The sequence below is a fragment of the Lissotriton helveticus genome, chromosome 9, assembly GCF_964261635.1.
Source record: "Lissotriton helveticus chromosome 9, aLisHel1.1, whole genome shotgun sequence".
NCBI lineage: Eukaryota > Metazoa > Chordata > Amphibia > Caudata > Salamandridae > Lissotriton > Lissotriton helveticus.
The window spans coordinates 1,163,990,409-1,164,014,126 of NC_136070.1; positions in this window are offsets into that span (position 1 = coordinate 1,163,990,409).

Sequence of the window (23,718 nt, forward strand, 5' to 3'; positions counted from 1 at the left end):
GAAGGGGCCATCAAAGGAGAGATATTCATGAAAGAAAGGATCGGTGTGGACAATCGAGCATAGAGGAAGGGTTTATTAAAAGAGGGGTATTCATGGAAGGAAAGGAGGTGTTGGTCAGGCGCGGGGTGTGATTCCCAGAGACAGAGTCATGCGGAAGAGGAGGGTTCATGACTTGTGCATGTGAGCGCGGGGGCAGCCAGGGTGCATGGGGGATGCTTGCAGGGTCAGGGAAGTGCGCTGATGATCGATCGTGAACAGGGAGACCATGGTACCTAAAATGGCTGTCGTGTATGTTCATACGTGAGTCTGAGGAATGGGCAAGATGGCGCAGATGATGTTCAGTTCACGAACTAAAATTCCACACTACCTGATACCCCACCTTCACACCACACTCAACGAATTAAACAGATAGTTGTCTGAGAGTGCAGATAGATTATTATTGTTTATCAACTGGATCTTCAGTACAGCTTTTGTGACATCACTTTGTTGGAGCAGAATGGTGGTAAAATGTTATTATTATATTCTTACCCTCTTTACACTCCAACCGTACTGGGCCTTTTACAATCAGAGAAACTACAGCATTTCTATTTACCACAGAGACACAGATCCTCTGACGAATTTTTCTCTGCCAATTAGAGTGGCGAAACAACTCGTTAGCTTTCCAAAAAGGATAATTCATTGGCAGCCAACTCACAAATTTGAGATCAAATTTAGATAAACCACTCTTAAAACCATACTGCATAAAAAAGAATGGCAAATGGAAGCCCCAACTTCGTGAAGAAGTTATGTTGAGTTAGAATTACACCGACCGAAAGCGCTGCAACTGCAATGCAAAAGAAAAAAAGTAAAACCTGATGTTCTGACATAGCTCGCTGTTTCTCTCTAAAGCATATTAAATCTTCAGTAAACAGCACATTTTAATTGGAAGAACCAACATGACTCAATAATAGGCTCAGACAGATAGATTAATTTGGTTATAGTATTAAAGGTTCATAATTAATTGCAATAAGCAATTGTTTGAGAATTTTAGTTAATAATATCACAGCTCGTATAAAATGGCCAAACATTTAGGCAGGACTCAAAATTAGGCTCAGACAGGTATTAGATTAGTTTGGTTATTGTATTAATGATTCAAAATTCATTACAATAAGCAGGTGTTTGAGAATTTCAGTTAAGAACATTACAGCTCCTATAAAAGTGCCAATATCCCAGAATTACAAAGTTCCACCACGGGATATTTTGCTGTTTAACCGCTCAAATCCTACGAAGAAGGGGAAACGGTTCAAATCTAAGCCCATTAAGGGCGAGTCCATTGCCATAGAACAAAAAAATAAAGACAATAGAAATTGGAAATGGTTAGGCAAAGAAGGTTCACTCAATCAGCTACTGACTGTAGCATCACTGTAGCATGAGCAAGGCGGTCCAAAAGCAAGAATAGGTTCTCAAAAACTGATCAACATAGCATCCTCTTCTAAGCGGTAAAGAAAAGGTATAGCATTTCGTGATGAAGCAAAAATTAATGGCGTTGCCCCTCCTTTGGGGTTTCTTTTTTATAAAGGCTCTAGAAATTTACAGTGATGTGGTATCACACCACCATCCGAAGATCATTGTATGTTCAGATTCACATAATCTCATCTAGGACACTTGCAACATTGAGATACTTTCCCATGCTGGTCATGGGAAACACGAGATTTGGTAGTCCACATAGGCCTAACATCAGTGTGAGGAAATACACCTATAACAAATAGTTGAAGTCCTTTTTCCACAGGAATATTCCACAGTGAACATAAAAGAAACATTCAGGAAAGTCAAGGTTGGTACATGTACAGGCCAAAAAAGCAACATTTCACTATTTGTAAATGGGGCTTGTATCACGTCAGAGGAAAGGTCAGCACCAGCTGCGGCCCATGGAGGGAGTTCTGTGGGGCAGAAAGGGGCAGGGTGGGGTTAGTAAACACCGGAATATGGATGATTGCAGGTAAGTAAACAATTAAATGAATAAAACAAATTTTGTTGCGCTCCCTGCATTGCAAAATGGGAGGGGGGTCGCGTGGCCCCCCTCCTGGAGCCCTCGATGGCCCTGGGGTCCTCCACCCCCCAGGGCCAGCTGCTGCAGTGTCCCGGGGTGCCCAGCCCAGGAGACTGCTGTTTGCTATGGCAGGGTGGGAGCCTCGTGTCATAGCAAAGTGTCATAGCAAAGTGTGGTTTGGAGTTTGAAAGAGAGAGCAGGGAAACCTGCTCTCTCTTTCAAAATGCAAACCTGATTGCTTTTCCACACGGGGAGCTGCATGTCATGCCCGGGTCATTGGCTCATTGAACTGCAGTGCTTAATTTGTGCCAGTGCTTGCTGGTGCTTAGCAATGGATTTTAAGCCCACCCCGTTCCTCCTTGACTGCGTTGAATCGTCAAGTGTTGCCTCCCGAGTGGGACCAATGCAGAGCAGTGTCCCCACATTTTACTCCCCCAGCTTATTGCGCTGCTGCAGCGCTTATTCAACTACACAAGCAAGTAGCGTGTATCGCAGCAGCAGGCCTCTGTTTTAAACCAAATGTCAGTAAGTAATGATTTCATTTTCTTATCAGGCACCAACTGCAGAGCTAATTTTTTGATATTTTGAAAATGAAAGCATTTTTGGAAAGGGAGCGGGGCAGGGTTGGGGGTGGAGATGGCCCTCTCTACTTCTCTGGGTTTTGGAATGCCCCCAATCCCATCTCCCAATTAAATAGCCACAAAGTATTTAGTGAAGCCCACACTGTAAAGCGTTTCACAAAACGTGAAACAGCAGTGTGTGACTGGGATCGATAAAGAATTGCCCACTGACGAGCACAGAACAGGCAAATTGTACATGGTGTTTGCGAACGCCAGTGCCTGCGGCTCGCGCGCTCTCTTAAGGTTAATTCGAAGAGTTGTGTGCTCTTTTTGCTCCTAATGTATACAGCGCTCCGTCCTCTCTGTTTGCTTTCCCGTCTGTCATCCAGAGGCCCCAGGGAAAATATGATGGCTTCTCTACAGCCATCACCTCTGAAAAGCTGGAAGAGCTGGTAAAGAGTCAGCCAGGGTATTACACCTCTCGTCATACAACTCAGTACTGAAAAAGGCATAAAGTGGAATCAACAATATATGCCGAATTTAGGGTCAGACTGGGACAGAAAATATGCACAGACACCAAAGTAATAGTTGCCTGTGAAAGCAAATACTTGTTTGACTACTGGAAGCGAGAGGAGGAAAACTCGTATCGCTGTAATAGAGGGGATGCAGATGGTAAAAATGGAGAGAAAAAAAAAAGTGGGGCCTCACCCGTTCTTTTAAATGAGGCCTCTGGTCGGTAATGCTACGTGGCCAATCCAATTATTGTATTGCGGGGTCTCTGTAGGATTGGGAATCTTAATGTCACATGTGAATTGGGTGCGGAAGGGTACAGAGACATTTTGTAGTCTAGGAGAGGGCCACCTTCCCGGGTATTGTTTACTAATTGTTGGGGGAGTTCGAGGCCAACTTATGTCCGGGGATCGCCATAGTCCGGCTCTTTATTTAAATATGCAGGGTGGGCCTCGGCAGTCCCTGAAGCCTCGGTGGTCCTAGGCAGTGCCTTATTTGTTTTGTAATCACACGGGCAGTACTTATGCTGTTATAAAGTGATACACTCATAGAACTTTGAAGTTGTGCAATTACCAAGGCTTCATTTGTCTAACAGTTAGTTAGATTATGGTTTGTAGGTGCACTCTAATAATAAATAATGTTGTGCTTAAAATCTCCTATAATTAGATGATTATCATAATAAATAATAGACAAGTGTTGTCAGAAAAAGAAAACCTATACACTCAGTTATTTATTTAAAAGTGACCTTTATTAAAACAGCAATAAATAGAAATGTAACTTTAATAGAACAGTATAATAAAAAAAACGTGGGTTGGAAGCAGGAAAGAAAACCTGCAAGACAAAAATGAAAGATAAGTATGTGTGCTATGTGGAAAAGGTAAATAAAACTAGTTCGAATGAAAGGACCATAGTGAAAATGGAAGGGAGGGGGAGTGGGTGGAAGGGAGAAGGGGAGGGAGAGTTAAAAAAGAGAGGGAGGAGGAGACAGAGCATCGGCCTATTGCACTCAGCCCTTAGGGTTTACCCTCCGTCACCCATTTTTCTAGGACGCTGGGGTCTGCGAGAAAGAGTGTGGTTTAAGAAGTCCTTAAAATTAAATACATGAAGTCAGAGATTATGGGCCATATTATGAAGGAAGGGCGATAACATGATCGCCGCTTTAGCGGCAGAAAATTGCCGCTAAAGCAGCAATAAGGGGTTCATAAGAAGCCCTTGTAAATTCCCTTAGAAGCTCAGGTTTTGGTGTGAACCTGGGATTCTATGGGAATTCTCAAGGGCATATTATCAACCCCTTATTGTTGCTTTAGCGTCAGTATCCTGTCGCTAAAGTGGTGATAACGTTATCGCCGTTCTTTGATAATATAGTCCTACATTAGTAGCTACGGGAAAATCGCTTGCATGCACCTGTGCACCCAGGGTGCTGCACCCCAGCCCCTTCCCCCGCACTGTGCTCAATTGTAGGTCTTGCACACCGAGGCTTCACTGCTCACCTGCCACCACTGTTGTGTCCCATGACGTGTTGGTGCAAGCTCCGAGTCCGGAGTACTTTTTTATGGTAGACCAGGTCTCCAAAATAGAACGGTGTCTTGATATTGCAATGGAAGGTGTTAGAATGCTCAGGGCATCATTGCGGGGAGAGCTCAGCCCATTTTGAGCCAATCAATGGAATTTCTGTAAAGGGAGAAATAATTTGATGGTGGAAACGTCTGGAGGTAAATGAACGTTTATTTCAAGCCTGATAGAAAATAGGAGTTGAGTGCATCCTTGGTTTTTGAAGTACGATCAACCAACTGTTAGTGGTAATCGTGGTTCAAAGATGAGTTGGAGTGCACAAGAATACACAAGGTTAAATAATAATATGTTATGGCATGGTATGTAATGCAGTGGCGGGAGCCTATATGCATGTACACTCAGTAAGGAGGTCACTAAACTGTCCTAAAAGCCAACGCCACATGTCTGTAGGGCAGGGCTGCCAGCTGGCTCAGGTCTACAGTACGGTCCAGCAGGTCCTTAAAATTAGACCAATGTGACTGAATGAGGTCAGAGATCACATCATTACGGACTGCAACATCCCTTTTTCGCACACGCGCACTCAGGGTGATGCACCCCACCCCTCCCGCAGGACCGCCCTCAACAGGAGTCTGTTGGGCAGGGCTGCCTGTGTAGTGTAGTTCCTATATTCCCAATAGGCTCTGCGCATTGGAATAACATATACTATAGTTTAGACGTAGGACTGAGGTCAACTAAGTCTCTAACTTGTATATTAGACTTAATTGTGAGTGCCAGCTAGCTCAGAGCTCACTAGAAACTTTCTCGAATTCACAAGAAGAGATTAGTTTCTGACAACCGCATAAACATGACAACTTTGTTTCCCAAGAATAAGAAATCAATCTCCAGAGTCGCGGAAACAATAGATGGCTATTTTACTCAATCGTGCATGCTTCCTTTCACCAGAGATGCTGAGAAAATAGAGAGACTGGCGTTTTCAATAAAAAGTATTTATTGAACAGTCTTCCTTCTCAAGCATAAGAAATGTACTGCTACAATCGTAATACTGGTTATAAAGTACAGGGCATATAATACGAAAAGTATTATAAAGTAGTACTGTAAAAGCATGATATGGTTTCTAAGCCATAAGTTGCCTAAAACATATAAAATACATACAGTGATAAAATAATGACTAAAAGTACTCAACTGGTGCTTCTAAAATATGCCTACCCCGGTGTACCTAACCTAAGTCTAGTACAAGGGAAGAAGTAAGTGAGGAGTAGCTTGGGTTTAGTATTTCTCTGCCAAGAATCTATCCAAGAATTCCCCATGGGTCTAATCAGCTCCGTACCTTGGTTTAGAATGAAGGAGGTCTTGTATCTCTCTCTCAGGACTCGACTTCCCAGCAACCCGCAAGGGTAGGCTGGAAACACTGGAGCTGGATTTCTCAGCAGGTGCGAAGACAGCGTCTCTCAGTGCGTCAGCTGGAGGGTCGGCTTCCTTCGGCACTTGCGGCTGCAGGGCGTCAGGCAAGTAGTTAGTCGATCTGCTCCAAACCACCGTGTGTTTGTCTGGGAAAATCTAGGCATATTTATACTTTGAAGGTGCCGAGTTTGACGTGTGATTGGACTGAATAACGTCATCAAAGACTCAGTTCTTCGAAAAGTCCATGATTTCCTAGATAAATTAGTATTCAGGCAAGGGGAAGTCCATAGCTGCTGAAGGCGGGTTCCTCTAAGAAATCGTTGTTGATTCTTGGTACTTAGTGGAAGTAGCCATGCCGTATTTGGGCTGCATAGGCTCAGTCTAAATATGGTAATGATTTCAATGCCTATATAAGGATTGAACAATCTATACCTATATAAGGGCATGAAGCGGGAAAAATTACACTAGAGTCCTAGATTCATTTACAACACCTGTAGGCTCAGGCCTACATAACAGTCCAGCAGGTCTTTAAAATGAGACAGAGATGAGACTGAATGAGGTCAGAGATCACATCATTACGCACTGCAATATCATGTGTTCGCACCTGCGCAGCGAGGCTGATGCACCCCACCCCTCTCGCCGCACTGCGCTCAATTGGAGGCCCTGTGCACCTAGGCCCCTCTGCTTACCTGCTGTCATTGTTGTGTGACCAAACACTACATGCCAGTACTGGATTTTGACTTCAAATTGTTTTTAGTTAACACATATATGAATAAAGCATAACGGTCTGTTTTTTGAATAACGTCACTAGTTTATTTATTTTCACTAGTCATTCTCTTTTTATATACTTTTTATGTTTCTCAGAACCACTTTTTAGTGCATATACAAAATGTACAGTAAAATACAATTACAATAACATCTATTCTCTATACATATTTACAGTTATTTCAACTCATCCACACCGTACTTCGACTAGTCCATTCATCCTACAATCAAACACACACATTCATAAAACAAAAGACAATAAAGTATGGCCCTTTGCCGAACAAAATAATTCAAACTACAATTTATGTAACCTAATAAACGCCACTATGTGACTATATTATATGGAAATGTATAGTTGGAACCTAATTTCTTAGTATCCTAACTCAGTCCTTCTAAACGTATTATTGCCAAGGGCCAAAAAAGGGTTGACGCGTTTCAAACCCCCTGATTGCGGGGTTCTCCTCAGGAGCGTAAAGTTCTACAAAAAACAAAAAACAAATGTACCAGATTAAGTCACCTAATTCATAACACTGCCTTTTTATATCAACATGTGGCCACCAGCCTGCGCACTTCCGCCTACCTTATTTCTAAAGGAATCAACGTCCTTTGTGTGATCATGTGGTGTAGACACAAAGTTCTAAACAAAAAACAATACATAAACGTGTGCTCAATGTATATTTGACAATGGATCAACTCGTGGAAAAAATAGGCCATTGGCACTCACCCAATTCATGATGTGAGAAGCAGTAACACTAGATGGGAAAAAACTAGGCATTAACGGAGGCGAAGGCGCAATCGAGCAATTGGAAAATTGCTAAAGGCAACACTAACCTTAATAGTGCGGGCGAAGGGCTCGTAGTGCCTACAAAGAGAGAGAGGACATATGCCAAGAAATTACTACCTCAATTCTACCTTAGTCGATCACAATACAGTGAGGTCATAGGAGTAGCAGGCAGAACGTCTGACCCGGTCTCCTATGCGGCGCGTCCAAACCGGGTGGGACGAAAGCTGCCGATGCTTATTTTAGAAGCGATTCTGTGAACAGAAGAACGGAGGGCTAGGTTAAATAGTTTGAAGGCTCGGTGGGGCAGGGGGACGAGCAAAAGCTTTCTTCTGGGCTTACATTAGTATTCGAGTTGCTCTCCGTGAGAAAAATCCGGATGTTTGTTAGGCAGCGCCGGATTCGACGTATATTACGTTCAATTTCAGTCACGTGACCTAGTTTTCTTTAAAGGGACACCGTTTCTCAAACTTCACGGAACTTTATTGAATTGTAAAAGAGATGTGCACGAACACACGCTGTTCTCCGGAAGTATTTCGCCCATTCGGGAACCCTCTCTTTCGCAATGTTTACCACTGATTATCCCACTTCTTTGATCACTGTGATAGCGATGTCCAATCTAGTACCTTCTGATAAACAGAACCTCCCCGTATGTTAATTCTCTAGAGACGACCATCACAGGTTGTGTCATCTATCCATCATGAACATTGTGGGGTGAAGAGGTCGCATCGGCCATTGTCTCAGTATTTCGCCATCTTAAGGAATTGCTCTGAAAATTTCAGAGATCTCATTTAGGCCATTCACGGCAGTGTTGAATTTCATTATTAGTAACGCCTCCCGTTGTGCCAGTCTCAGCTCCATGTCCCCTCCTCGAGGGTCCTGGTCAACTTTAGAAATAATGGTCCAGCGTAAGTCCTCCTCTTTATGTTTTTTCGATGTCCAGTGGTGGACCAACGGTGCGTTGGGTACTTCTCTCCTAATGCGGGACTTGTGCTGCGAGATCCGCTGGTGTGCCTCCTGTGTGGTTTTGCCGATATATAATTTTGGGCATGGACATATGATCCCATATGTCACATTCCTTGTCTGGCAATTAGTGAATTTTTCGTGTTTCAAGTGGATTCCGTCAAAGCTAAACACTGTCCCTTCCTCAGTTTGTGCACAACAAACACAGTTTCCACACTTATGATGTCCTACTATAGGAGGTAGCTCCAACATGTCTCTTAATGTGGGTTTAGTTTCACGAGGTAATGCAGCCCGCAGTACGTGATTTGCCACACTTTTCTCTTTCTTAAATGCGAACAACGGTGGTTCTTGTAAGTCACAATGTAAATCTTTTACCAGGTGCCAGTTCTGCATAACAATTTTTCGCAGTTGGTGTGAGCTGGGGCCAAAGGTGGTTACACACACAATCCTTTTTGTGTCAGGTCGTTTTTTTATTTTGTAACAACGTGTCACGTGGAACCCCATGGCTGCTGCACCCGATCAACTCCCACTGCAAGGAGGTTTCTGTGCGCTCTTTTGCTCCCAGGGTGCTGTACCCAATCCACTCTCACTGCCCAGCGGTGACTTCCCATTCCTGCGCACCAAGACTGTTGCACCCCATCCACTCCCGCTGCCCGGAGGTGACTGTCCATTCATGCGCACCCAGACTGCTGCACCCATCTACTCCCACTGCTCGGAGGTGACTGCCCATTCCTGCGCACCCAGACTGCTGTACCCCATCCACTCCCACTGCTAGAGGTGTTTGCCCACTCCTGTGCACTCAGGCTGCTGCACACTATCCACTCCCACCACCCAGAGGTGACTTCTCGCTGCTGCGGAAAGAAGCTTCTCTGCTCACCTTGTGCCACCGGCGTTTGTGAAAGAGGGTCCACCAGGTGCTCAGGCATTGTCAGGATGGCAACACATCATCGCAGGTTCTACAGACGTTGAGCTCTGGTGGTGTTGGGGGGACGGCCAATTCGTGAAAGACAGCCTGTTAGATAAAAGCAGGATAAGATTGTGCGTCATGTGTTCATCAAAGGAGATAGGTGGAGAGAGAGAAAGAGTGAGAGAGTGACACTGAAGAGAATCTTTGCAGCTCACCTTTCTGTCACCTTTCTGTCACCGGTGTGTCTCCCAACACGTGCCGGGACATAGTGCACCCTGAAGCTCCACATCTGAAAGATAGTAGAGAATTAGTAATTGTAGGAAAGTCCAGTATGCAGGAATGAAAAGACTGAGACAGTAATTCTCTTGATGTGGATTGATCCTCAGAACACGTCTTGTATGCAGCAAGTATAAAGCAAGAATGACTGAACTCCCGTTAATTTCTACTTCCCAACCTACTCACATTTAAAACATAACATTCCCAAAGCGACGCGAGGCAGCAACGAGCTGTGAGAGGAATGTCACGCTCGTGTCTGCATGCTTCGATGTTTGCAACACACCTTACCTCCTTAAATACAAGCATTTGCAATGCAATAGGTCTCGCATTATTAAAGTTTGAGCTATTGGCATTGCTAAATAATGCAACACCAACAGCTCAAACTTTAATAATGCGAGACCTATTGCATTGCAAATGTTTGTTCTATGAAAGAGTTCAATTTAAAGTGATATTGCAGAAACCATTATTTATGACACACATTTCTTTCAGGAATAACACAAATGAATATATTGCGATTGGTAATTTCCACTATTTTAATCTGGACTATAATAACACTGCCCTCTCACACACCCCCTCCCCACTCCCCATTAAAAACACAACCACCTGCACGGTCCCAACTATTTTAATGGGCTTCGATTTACCAACAATTACTAAAATATTCTATCATTTGTAACTAGCTACTGGCCTCCAATCTGAGTGAAATGCTTGTTAAACGTAGTATTCTCATTAATTCAACCAGCCCTGCCAAGTCAGGACTAGAATGCTTTCCGTCCCCATCGCTCGCCCACACCCTCCCAAGGTGATCAGTGCCTTATGACTCAGACGCGCTACCTGTGATAATAGGCACTTAAACGTTCATGTAACCAGCGATAGGCAGCACTGCAACTTAGCCTCCCTGGTGCACTACAGAGGAGCGGGAGGGAGGGAGCACGGCAGCGAGGCGAGTGCGCGCTGCTGCGCCTGCTAGCTACCGTCGGGAATGGTTACAAAGGCAGGACAGGTGCCCGCCATTGCCCAATCGCGGGGCTTTTATAAAATAAAAAAAACACACGAAAGCCTATGCCTGACGGCTAAAGCTGATCACAGGCATGAGTGTGTGGTCAGCTTTGAAAACCCCATACAAAAGAGCTCTCGCTGCTCGAGCAGTGCTGCGCACTGCAACGCAGGCCCGAGCCCTAAAAAAACAGAGAAAGGAAAGGTTTCCAAATAAGATGGTAAATTTAAGGGTACAAACTATGAAAAAAATAAATACTCCATTACTATGCTACAGATGTGGGAGCGACGGACATTTGGCCGACTCTAAAAACTGTCCTGCTATTGATAAAAAAAATCAAAATGCAATAAGACAGGGTATATACGACTGCGTACGCCTAAATCGCTGCGTCGCCTTTCTGTATCCAGGCTGCTGCACCCCATCCACTCCCGCCGCTCAGAGGTGTCTGCCCGCTGCTACACACCTATTCCTTGCTGCTCACCTTTTCGCGGACAGGGCACCCTTCACATAATGCAGCCCCGCTCTGCAACCAAGAAGTCTCACATTTGGTGCTGAGTCTTGATATTGCCATGGCAAAGGACATACTCGTGCACCCATCATCATCGCAGGTTGTTCACCTGCTCAGTCCTTCCGTGCTACTTAATCATTGACCAGTGGCGGTAGGCCCCCCTGTTGCAAGGCTCAGGCCTACACTGCGGTCGAGCATGGCACACAATACAAGAGGTGTCCAGACCACAGGGACGGGCCTTCACCGCAGGCTGCATACCCGCTCAGCACTTATGGCCCTAAATCAGTGGACCGAAATTCACCCTTCCGTGGCTGTGCGCCTGTGCAGGCCGCAGTGCAGCCGCTCCAAGCAACTCTAAAATGGCATCAAGCACCTGTGCCTGGTCGTTTTTATTTTGAGGGTCACGTGTCCAGTGACGCCAGTGCTGGATGGGTGTGGTGTGAGTGTATAGCAGCCGTGAGGGAGTGGCTGTGGCGTACTAACAACTAGAACTATGAGCAGCAGATCACTACAATGAAAATCTGGGCCATGCAGCATTGTAGTCCTTTCCTGTAAGCGTAAGCAGAGTGGGCTGGCGTGGCGTATGCTAGTACTGCGTGAGGCTGTGAAGAATGACTCCGGAGCTATGGGTGTGGCTCCGTCGTGAGGTATATGAGGAATCAACTGATGCGGGTGTCCGTGTTGTAGTGCTGCCGTCACCTGGGTTGCAAGCGCAAAAGTGTCATTCTGTGAGTAAAGTCCCACAACATGGCCAACATGGAAGGTACAGGGAATCACTGACCCTACATTCATCCATAGATCCACATATGAAAGATGGTGGACATGACGCATTTCTGTGGATATGAATGTTTATTGCACATTCACTGGAGTGTTGTAGCTGTAGCAATACAGGGCCATGGAAAGTTCAGGTTGCAGTTTTTGGCACATGCAGGGCAGTTAATTAGAGCCAAGCTTTTGGTCGGAGTTAGGCTGCGCCAACATATGTACTTATGTGATCCGTCAGCTAGACTGCCGAACTTGGTGCTGGAAACCAGGGTTCGAGTCTCGGGTCGCATCCACATCCTGTGATTGGGGGCAAATCATGTATTCTCCGTGTGCCTGAATGTGCAATGTAAATACGGTGCTCATGTAAAGCACTGAAAAACTTTTGGGTTGAGTTCGCGCTATATAAATATGCAACAAAAAAAAATGGCAATCCCCACTCACTTATAAATTTACTATACACTTTGCTTGCAGTACTCTAATGATCCAGTCTCTACGTTTGTACTTGTAGAATGAGCGAGAGAAAGTTACATAACCAGAGTTTTTCCTAGTGCCAGAGGTAACATGGTTGCATACGCAGTCGACAGCACAATGCAATGTGGTAGGGCTCAGGGGCCGCCTCTTGCAAACATAATGAACACACGGACACAGATAGATAGTTCAACTGTGTAACGGCAAGTGCGCTTGACTCCTTTTTATTACCAGGGTCACATGTCCAGTGATGTCTGTGCTGGGTGCATGTGGGGTGAGTGTAAGTCATACACAGAGATTCCATCATAAAGGGTCTATGACTTGTGCTACAGTAAGGTAGTAGCACTACATGTGAAATAATACAGAAAAGTTTCTATCTTGAAAGGTTCATGACTTGTGGTGCACTGAGGTAGGGGCAGCAGATCTCAAATCATACACAAAACATTCTATCATAAAGGGTCTATGAGTTGTGGTGCACTGAAGTACGGGCATCAGAAGCATTCAGCGTGTGCGCAGCCTGTGTTGATGCGTGGTCCAGCAGGCCGCAATGGGAGCAAAGTCTGTTGCCTACTGGACTGCGTCATCAGCAATTGCGACTCGATCTGAATTGTGAGCCCTGCTATCCGCAGTGTAGATCGAAGGCAGTAGTCAGCACAGACATCGAGGAATGCTTTTTGTCACATTTTTTAACAAAATCTGAGGACATAGAGTACAATTTTCTCTGCAATTAATAAAACAAGTCGGAATTCAAATTGTGAGCTCGGCTGACTACAATGTAGGCGTATGGTAGAAACCATGAAATATGTTTGGAATACATTGTCAAAACATGTAGGTTTCAGGAACGTTATAATTCAAATTGTGAGCTTAGCTGTCCGCAGTGTAGACCGCCAGTCAGTGTTTGTTTGGAGTTGCAACACAAATTTGGTCATTGTAGTCAAGCTAGCACTGATATAAAACAAGTTCTTGAAGCAAGGATACTAAAAGGATATTGTGTAGGTTTGAGGGATGTTATACTTAGTTGCCTACTGCACTCTGCAATTAATGAATGAAGACTCAATTTTAATTGTGAGCCCTGATGACCGCAGTGTAGGCAGGAGGCAGCGGTCAGCAAGGGCCCACTGCCATGTGGCATTGAGTTGAACTGCACAGTTATTGGCAATTCAGCGTGTGTGCAGCCAGCAATGATAAGTGGTGCACTGAGTTAGTGGCACCTGAAGCAACCAGCTTGTGTAGAGCCTGCGATGATGCGTGGTTCGGGCAGGCCACACTGGTATCAATGTCTTTTGCCTACTGAATTCTGCCTTAATAAGGCCACGTGGCGACGACTTATGGTGCACTGAGTTAGTGGTACCTCTGGTGCTCAGTGTGTGTGCACCCTGTGATGATGCACGGTCCGGATGGGCCGCACTGGGAGCAATATCTGTTGCCTACTGGACTGTGTCATCTGCAATTGCGACTCGATCTGAATTGTGAGCCCTGCTATCTGCAGTGTAGATCGAAGGCAGTAGTCAGCACAGACATCGATGAATGCTTTTTGTCATATCCTTTAACAAAATCTAAGGACATAGAGTACAATTCTCTCTGCAATTAATAAAGCAAGACAGAATTCAAATTGTGAGCTCAGCTGATCGAAGTGTAGGCGTATGGAAGAAAACATGAACTATGTATGGAATACATTGTCGAAACATGTAGGTTTCAGGGGCATTATAGTTCAAATTGTGAACTCAGCTGTCCGCAGTGTAGACTGCCATTCAGGGTTTGTTTGGACTTGCAAGACAAATTTGTTCATTGTAGTAAAGTTATAATGGATATAAAACAAGTTCTTGAAGCAAGGATACTAAAAGAATACTGTGTAGGTTTGAGGGATGTTATACTTAGTTGCCTACTGCACTCTGCAATTAATGAATGAAGACTTAATTTTAATTGTGAGCCCTGATGACCGCAGTGTAGGCAGGATGCAGTAGTCATCAAGGGCCCACGGCCACGTGGCGTTGAGTTGAACTGCACAGTTATTGGCACTTCAGTGTGTGCAGCCAGCGATGATAAGTGGTGCACTGAATAAGTGGCACCTGAAGCAATCCGCTTGTGTAGAGCCTGCGATGATGCGTGGTCGGGGCAGGCCGCACTGGTAGAAATGTCTAATGTCTACTGAATTCTGCCTTAATAAGGCCATGTGGCGATGACTTATGGTGCACTGACTTAGTGGTACCTCCGGGGCTCAGCATGTGCACACCCTGCGAAGATGCCTGGTCCAGGCAGGCCGCACTGGGAGCAATGTCTTTTGTCTAATGAATTCTGCCTTAATAAGGCCATGTGGGGATGACTTATGGTGCAGTAAGTTAGTGGCACCTGAAGGACTCAGCGTGTACACAGCCTGTGATGATGCGGGTTCCGGGCGGCCGCACTCGTACAATGTGTCTTGCCTACTGGACTGCGTCATCTGTCATTTTGTCACTTCCTCTTCACAAAATTCGAGGACATAGAGTACAGTTCTCTGTGCAATTATTAAATCAAGGCTCAATTCAAGCTGTAAAACCTGCTGTCCATAGTGTAGATTGAAGGCAGTAGTCTGTACAGACATAAGTCTGCGGTGCTGTGCCGCTGAGTTCGCAGGGGGCCTGTGTCGAGGTGGCCCGTGGTCATGGCAGCAGCCACGTGGCGGAGTGAGGGCCGCCTCTCTGGCAGATGTTTTGGCCTTCCAGCAAGTGAACCACGTCCAGAGCCCCAGTCTATTTATTCATACTCCTTCGCTGGAGTGGCATACGTTGGACCAGCCCACTCTGCTTCCGCTTCCAGGCTGGGACAACACAGCTACATGACCGAGATCTTCCCCACTGCCTGAGGTAACATGGTTGCGTCCACTATGTATTTAAAAGTAATATAAGTTTTTTACAAGTAAAAATATATACTTTTTATGAATAGCTTAGATAATGTCTTGCCCTAATATGTATATCAAAGACATATATATATCATTTTAGACAATTAAAAAATTTGCGGGAGTTGCGCACCCACCAGTCCAACATGTATATGACATTCCGCGGAACTCATCACCCCGCAAGCATCACTGATAGTAATGCGCATGTGTCATGAATGCCCGGGAGCAGGAGTCGCGTACAGGTCGCATAGCAATCGCGCACGAAAATACGCACCTGTCGCACACCCTACGCGGATCCTTCACAACATTTCTAAAACTGCGGCTAGGTTCAGCGCAGTGATCGAGAAAGGTACGCTTTGGGTGCGCGACTCCAACATTTTTTGGGAAAAAAAACAATAAAGAAAATAATATAAATATATTAAAATAAAAATATAAAACAAAAAAAACAGTATTTCAGTTACAATATTTTGAAAAAAAATTCCATTCATATTAAAAATATAAATTGTAATTTAAAAAATAAAATAGGTAAAAGTAAATAGTTAAAAAAATGTAAACAATCAGTATAAAAAATATATAACTATTATTACATTTAAATATTGTCATTTAAAAAACCTTTGAAATTCACTGAAAAAAACATAGATTTCAGATATGTTATAGTTGAGAATTAGCATTTAAAAAAGCTTTAAAAAACTGAAAAAAACATAGGTTTCAGACATGTTATAGTTAGGAATTAGCATTTAAAAAACCTTAGAAATTCACTGAATAAACCATAGGTTTCAAGGGTGTTATAGTTAGCTGGACATTTCACTCGTACAAAACCATTGAAATTCCTCCGTTAAAGTTAGTTCTACTAACTATAACTTGCGCGCCTGCAATCCACTGCTGATGATGTCACATATTACATCATTCATGACATGGTCAGTGACATCACTGATGACATCTCAAATAACATCACTGATGACATCATCCACGTGACAATCTGATACACCTCATGACATAGTAATATAATCTTTATTCACTTAGCATAAAACACTAAGTACCATTTTTGAAACCATTGACACACCAATACAGGTTTTTAAAAACCCACTCAGTGATTCCTAGGTCTACACACACATCTAAACACTCATCTACAAATTAACTCATACAAGATGTTACAAATCAATAGAACACTATCAAATGCACTTATACACCTACATCAACATAGACCATCCATCCATCCATTTGAATATTTTTATTTGGCATATTTAACCATAAAGATTTGCACTTTACAAACATTTAAAACATGCTTTTACCCAAAGGTTTTACCATAAAACAGTATACTACACGATAAAGGCCTACTAAAATACATCATAAAAGGCTCATATATGAGGGCTCTTAAATCATCACCAGGGCAGCAATGGTTTGCGTTATACCTTAGCTATACATTTGTACAAAATCTCGCATAGTCCCCCGATCATAGGTAAGAATGAATTTTCACCATATGTTCTTTTCAACTATGCCATTTCATTCATTGACTCCTGTATAGCAGTTAAAAATCTTCCTATTGCACATGCCTTATTTATAAATCTCATATTTGTCATTAAACTAAGAGCTTGGTCTATACTAAAACTTTTATAAGCTATAAATATAGGTTTTAAAAACTGTTTTCCGTTCTTCTAAAAGCGCAAACAATCCAGCAAAATATGTTCGCTACTGCATTTTACTTGTAGGCCACAAGAGCACAGGCCTTGGTCGTTTGACATAAGTGATTTAATCTTCCCATTAATGTTACTTGGGTTCAGACCGACTCTAAATTTCAATATTGCATTTCTAAGCTTTGGGTTAGGCATAGCATCTGTATAGCGGATAATATTGTCATTGACCCATCCATTTATCAGAAACCGGGCCGAAGATTTACTCTTCAAGTAGCATAGGTCTTCTTCTCGTGCCTTCGCATTAACTATGGCCCGTAATTCCCTCTTAGAGATCTGCTGCATTGATTTCCAATGGTCTTGCTCTAGAGTAAGTTTAACACATAACTTATCTAGTTTATTCCTTGCTTGGACCGCCCAGGTAAAGTCACTGGTCTCTATTTCTTTCTTACAAAGATATGGTATTTTGAGGGGGCCTTCTTCATTCAGTCTTTTCCAGAAATTAAATGTTGTTTGTATTTCCCGATAGTTCCAGGCTGTGAGATGACATTCTACTCGCACAGCCTGTAACATAGTTCAAGATGGGAGGGTGAGAAGCTGCTTCACACATTTTCCTTCTTCTTGATTCCAATCTGATTTACCCCCCATGAATAAAACCTCGACACCATATAGAAGTTGTGGTTGGACCGATGCAGTAAAAGCTGAGAGTATGGGTTGCAGCGAAGTGTCTCCATACTTCTGTTTAAATTGTTTGAGGTCCCAGACTGTGGAAAGGGGCCTCGCTTTTAAGGACTGTATGTGGTCTTTCCAATGTAATCTACTATCAAATCACATGCCCAAATATTTATATTTATCTACTATTCCAATTCTGACCTCCCCAAGTCTCCAGTAGAAGGAACTTTTTCTTTTTCCAGATACCATTATTTTGGTCTTTTCTAGATTAACAGTGAGGCTTTTCTTACTGCAGTATTCTAAAAAGGTATCCAATTTATTTTGTAAGCCTAACTTGGTCATGTCTGTTATCACTAAATCATCCACGTATAGCAGACATGAAATATGGGTTCCTCCCATTTTAGGGCTTAAACCTCCCGCTTTACCAATGTAGTTGGTAGGTCAGGTAAAAGCAGGGAGAATATAAAAGGGGCTAAAACACAGCCCTGTCTCAGGCCGTTCATTATCTGAATCTTCTTAGATAATGTCTCAAGATCATCCAGGATTACTCTAGCCCAATTCTTAGAGTGCATATCCTGGATTAACCCCTTGGCCACGGCGGTAATCCCGCCGCGGCGCTGGGGGGGGGCCGTGCGGCACTATCATGCTCGTGAGGGAAGCACTCCATCACGAGCCACGGGCACGCTGTGCTTGTAATGGAGTGGTTCCGTCACGGCCACGCCCGCTTAATAGAACGTGCCGTACGGGCACGGAATCGCGGCAGCGTGGGCGGGGCGGTGTGCCGTGACGGAACCACTCCGTCACCAGCACAGCACATCCGTGGCTGGTGACGGAGTGGTTCCGTCACCAGCACACAAGGGGTTAATGAAAAAACTGCTTTGTTGATTCCGAGTTTTATCAACATACTCCACAATATATTGCGATCCACCAAGTCAAATGCGGCTCAGAAATCAACAAAACAGCAAAACAAGCTACCACGTACTTCTATTGCCTTTCTTGCCAATGCCCATAAACTGAGGCAGTGGTCAACGGTTGAGTGCCCTTCTTTAAAAACCCCTTGTTCTATAGGTATCAGGTCATGCTGTTCTGCCCAGGCTTTCACTACCCCTAGTAATATTTTGGAGAAGACCTTCTCCCCCACATCCAGTAAGCTTATGAGGCGATAGTTCTGGGGCAAAATAGTATCATCCTTTTTATAGATTGGTCTCATAATTGCTCCCTTCCAACTTTCCGGGAAAGACACCGCAAGAATTTGTTGAAAGGTTGTTTTTAAGAAGCTGGCTCACCAATATATATTGTTTTTCAAAATAATAGCTGGAATATTGTCTGGTCCTGCATCTTTAGTTCACTTTAAAGATTGATTTTTTTTTTTATATTTTGAAAGGAAAAGTGCTGTTCTAATTTTTCTAGCTACTCAGGCTTTACTTTCAGGGTTTTCCTCAAATCTTTACCCCTATATAGGTTGCTTAGATGAGTAACCCAATCATCTTAACCCACCAAGCATCGCATTTCCCCTTGTATCTTGCCCTCTTTTACCAATTGCCAGAAAGACCTTCTATTATTTGTATTTATCACTTCTAACATTGTTTGCCAATTTTTGGATTTATATTCTAGTTTCCTTTCTCTAATTTTATTTTTATATTCCAATTTCGCCACTCGAAGGCTCTCTATTGTCTCCTTATCTGTTTTTTTCTTTATCTGTCTTTCCCATTTCCTTACCCTAAGTTTTGCATTTCTGAACTCGTTATTAAACCAGTTTTTTATACTTCCATTGTTATAATGGGCGGGCCCTTTTTTAACTTTCATTTTTAGGCAATTTACCACCTGCTAGATAGTCCGCTTGTACCATGTTAGAGTATTTCCTTTTTGTGGTACATTACCAACAGCAGTATAAACAATAAACAAATTATTGACCAATTGCAGGCTTTCCTCGGTTGGTTATGCGTCTTGGGTATTTGATCTGCAAGGGGATCACTCTTTCTCTCTTTGGTTCCTCTTTCATCTTAATTAACAATTCTAAGGGCCAATGATCACTACCATCACTATGCAATACCTCAAATTGTGCCACATCCTTAAAGTGCAATGCATCAATGAAAGCGTAATCATTTGGGCAGTTCTGATTCCCTGAATGGAAAGTCTTCTTTGCCGGGCAGTCCAAAGACGTCCGCCCATTGGCACAGAATAGTCCTATTGATCCAAAGAACTGTACCAAATATTTATCTCGTACGGCACTACCTATGCCACCGAAGTTAGCATGAGGAATATGTGAGATAGCTAAAATTTCCATAAACAATTTATCACTAAGGGATGGTTCAAATGTGTGATTAAACTCTCCTAAGATCATTATCAAGTTTGCTTTGACATCTCAAATTACATCACTGATGACATCATCCACGTGACAATCTAATACACCTATGACGCAGTAATATAAGTTTTATTCACTTAATATAAAACACAAAGTACCATTTTTGAAACTATTGACACACCAATACAAGTTTCTAAAAACCCACTCAGTGATTCCTAGTTCTACACACATCTAAACCTCATCTATAAATTAACTCGTACAAGTTGTTACAAATCAATTAAACACTATCAAATGCACGTATACACCTATATCAACATTGACACACCAGCACACATCCTACTCACTTATAGAGTCATCCTACTCACTTATGTAAACTATTGATCACACTTACTTTTACTCAGCTACACACGTACACAAACACTACTTCATTTATATATACAGATAGTAACTCGTACTTAGGGGGTCATTAGGATGGCGGGCGGACTTTGCCCGCCCACCTTCCTCCCGGGGATTGGGTCCGCCCGCCATGGGGGGAATTAGGATGCGCCCGCCACAGAGGCGGGCGCAACCTGCATTTTTAACATTGCAGCGGGTGGTGCTGAAAGCTTTGCCCGCCGCAATGTTAAAAATGAATGGCATGCATTTGCATACACAAAGCTGCAGGCACGGCGCGGTGCCTGCCGCATTGTGTATGGAAATGCAGGGGGGTACCACAGGTACCCCCCATTCGCACCCCCACCTCGCCTTCACCAGGGGGCCCCCAAAGTAAAGACCGCCTGCCTTTACGTGGCGGCATTGCCGCCACGGAAAGGCATCTACCACAGCCCATCGTAATATGGCTGGCGGTGTCTTATAGACACCGCCACCATATAAACCCTTTTCTGCCTGGCCACAAGGCGACCGGGGTGGAAAAGCGGCGGACGGTGTTTCTGTCCGCCGCGGCCCCCCCTGCCATAGTAATATGGCGTGGGGAAATGGGTGGCGGGCGGGCAAGGATGTCGGGCGGATCGCCACCAACCGCATGACGGATCGCCAACGCCCGCATGGCGGTGGCGATCCACCCGACATCCTGATGGGCCCCTTAGTGTCTTATAAAATCACTATTACAAGTATACAGTCATCCATAGAGTCATTTGCACAATCACTGACTCTTATGTATAGTTTTTTATGTACATCTGTCACATACACTGCCTTTTATTTTTTCTACTTTGTTGGACATGTATGAGAGATATATTTGCTCATCAACATAGTCATAAACATACTCACTCACCAAAACAACTGTTTCCACATGCACCCTTAACCTCAAATACCTAGTGAATCACCTATTCACACATCTTTGCACAGTCACACACCCCCACCCAATCACACACACATTCACTGTCCCATACAAATACTCACCTAACTAATCAATATCTAATATATACTTTCATGTACCTAGTAACCAACACTATAAATTAGTCACTTAAACAGTCAATCACTCTGCTACTAAATCCTTCTTCTATATATTTATATATCCACTCATTCTTCAATGCAGATTGCTATATATATATATAATACATATTTAAATATAGAACCAAACCATATTCACTGGATTATGTCATCAGTGATGTTATCAGGGCCGGACTGGCGATAGAGGGCACTGGGCGTTTTCCCGGTGGGCCGCTAGGGTGGGGACCGGTTTTGGTCCCCTGGGGGGGCGTTTTTGTTACCGGGGGTCGGCAATATCGGCACCCGGTAACAAAATCGTCCGAAACCGCGCAAACTGCTCGGCTGCACTCCCCCTCACCCCAGGGTGAGGCAGCTGAGAAAGTTTGCCGGGGCCAGTTTCTGTTCCAAGTCCGACCCTGGATGTCATCAGTGATGTCATTTGAGATGTCATCAGTGATGTCACTGACCATGTCATGAATGATGTAATATGTGACATCATCAGCAGTGGATTGCGGGTGCACGAGTCATAGTTAGTAGAACTAACTATAGCGGAGGAATTTCAATGGTTTTGTACGAGTGAAATGTCCAGCTAAATATAACACCCCTGAAACCTATGGTTTTTTCAGTGAATTTCTAAGGTTTTTAAAATGCTAATTCCTATCTATAACATGTCTGAAACCTATGTTTTTTTCAGTGAATTATATATATATATATATATATATGTATATATATATATATATATATATATATATATATATATATTCCTATTTTTATATTTATCTTTTAGCTATCCCATATTCTAACAATGGATCTGTGGGTAGATATCACCCTGCTAAGACAAAATCAAAATGCAACATGTTTGATAGTGTACAGCTGACTATAGATAGCAGTAGTCAGAGTTCATGCCTAACATTTCTGTGATTCTCTGCTTCATTGTAAAATGTATCTTAGGTAACAATGGTTCCAAAAGACTAATTTATAAACAATTTCTGAAGAATATATGACTGAACAACTAAAGTGAATGCATTGTATTTGATGCTGAACAAGCCAGTACAGTGTTATGGGACTTAAAAAGTGCAAGGCCCATATGGTGTGTCGATGATGGAGTGGTAAGCCCCCTGTGCAACAGGGTGCTTGAAAAAGTGTATAATTTTTCCAAAGGCACCAAAAAGGAGGCATATTAATCCCTGCCTGAATGAGATACACTTTGTTTGGGCAAGGAGAGTTTATTTAAACAGAGGTGTATTATTAGAGAATAAATTGAGTCCAGAGAATGTAAATTGATGCTTCCACCCTGGAGTTCTATCTCCCTGGGTTTTCCTCGGGACTGGGAGAAGGGACAGGGATGGTGGACTTCCTCTGTGTTAAGGACTTAGGGGCAGATTTATGTTAACTGGCGCATCCCCAGGGATGCGCCAGTTAACATGCGCCACAGTGCGCCACAGCTCCGCCACCCTTGGTGCACCGCATTTATGATGCGGCGCACCATGGGGCAAAAACGGCACAGATGCGTGACGCATCTGTGCCGTAAAGGTGACGCATTGCTGGAGTTGCGTCGCAAGCGCGACGCAGCTCCAGCAAGGCTCGGGGTGCCCCATCTCCACAATGTTGCGTCAAGACCTACGCCTGCTTCAAGCAGGCGCAGGCTTTTGACGCAGCATTGGCCTGAAAGTGACTGAGTGAAATCTTATAGATTTCACTCAGCCACTTTTGCGAGGCGCACCTGCCCCGGAACGCCCACCCTGCGCCGGAACGCCCACAAGCGGCGCAGGGCTTTACAACGTGACGCATCTGCCTAGATGCGTCACGTTGTAAATCGTTCGTAGGGATGCGCCACGTTTACGCCACCTTGCGTGACGCAACAGCGGCGTAAACGTGGCGCAAGTGCCTCATAAATCTGCCCCTTAGTTCTGCTGAACCATGAAGACTACACCTGACCGACTAGATTAATTATAAACACGTATTAGGGCAGAATAAGGGCCCCAAATGTGCATTCCTAATGCAGCAATAAGTTAGTCCCTTTCAGGTGATATCCGGGAAACCGAGTAGCAGAGCAGCAAGGCTGTCTTGACCACGGCTGCCCAGTGTAAGTTAATCCAGAGTGCTTTTCTTGAAAATACACTACAACACAACTTTTGTTCTGTTTTTTGCGAAGATGAGTAGATAAAACTGCAGTACTTTCTTTTGTTGGAATGAACCTTCCTCTGATTTATTGGAGCAAGGGATTATTCACCAAGGTTACACAGCCAATAAACTCGGTTTTGGGAAAACCTAACTTAAAATATGTTTTTGTTCCCTTTCTGCAGAATATTTAAAGCATCCTTATGAGGTATTTTCACTTCCCTTACTGTACCACTACAAATGTACT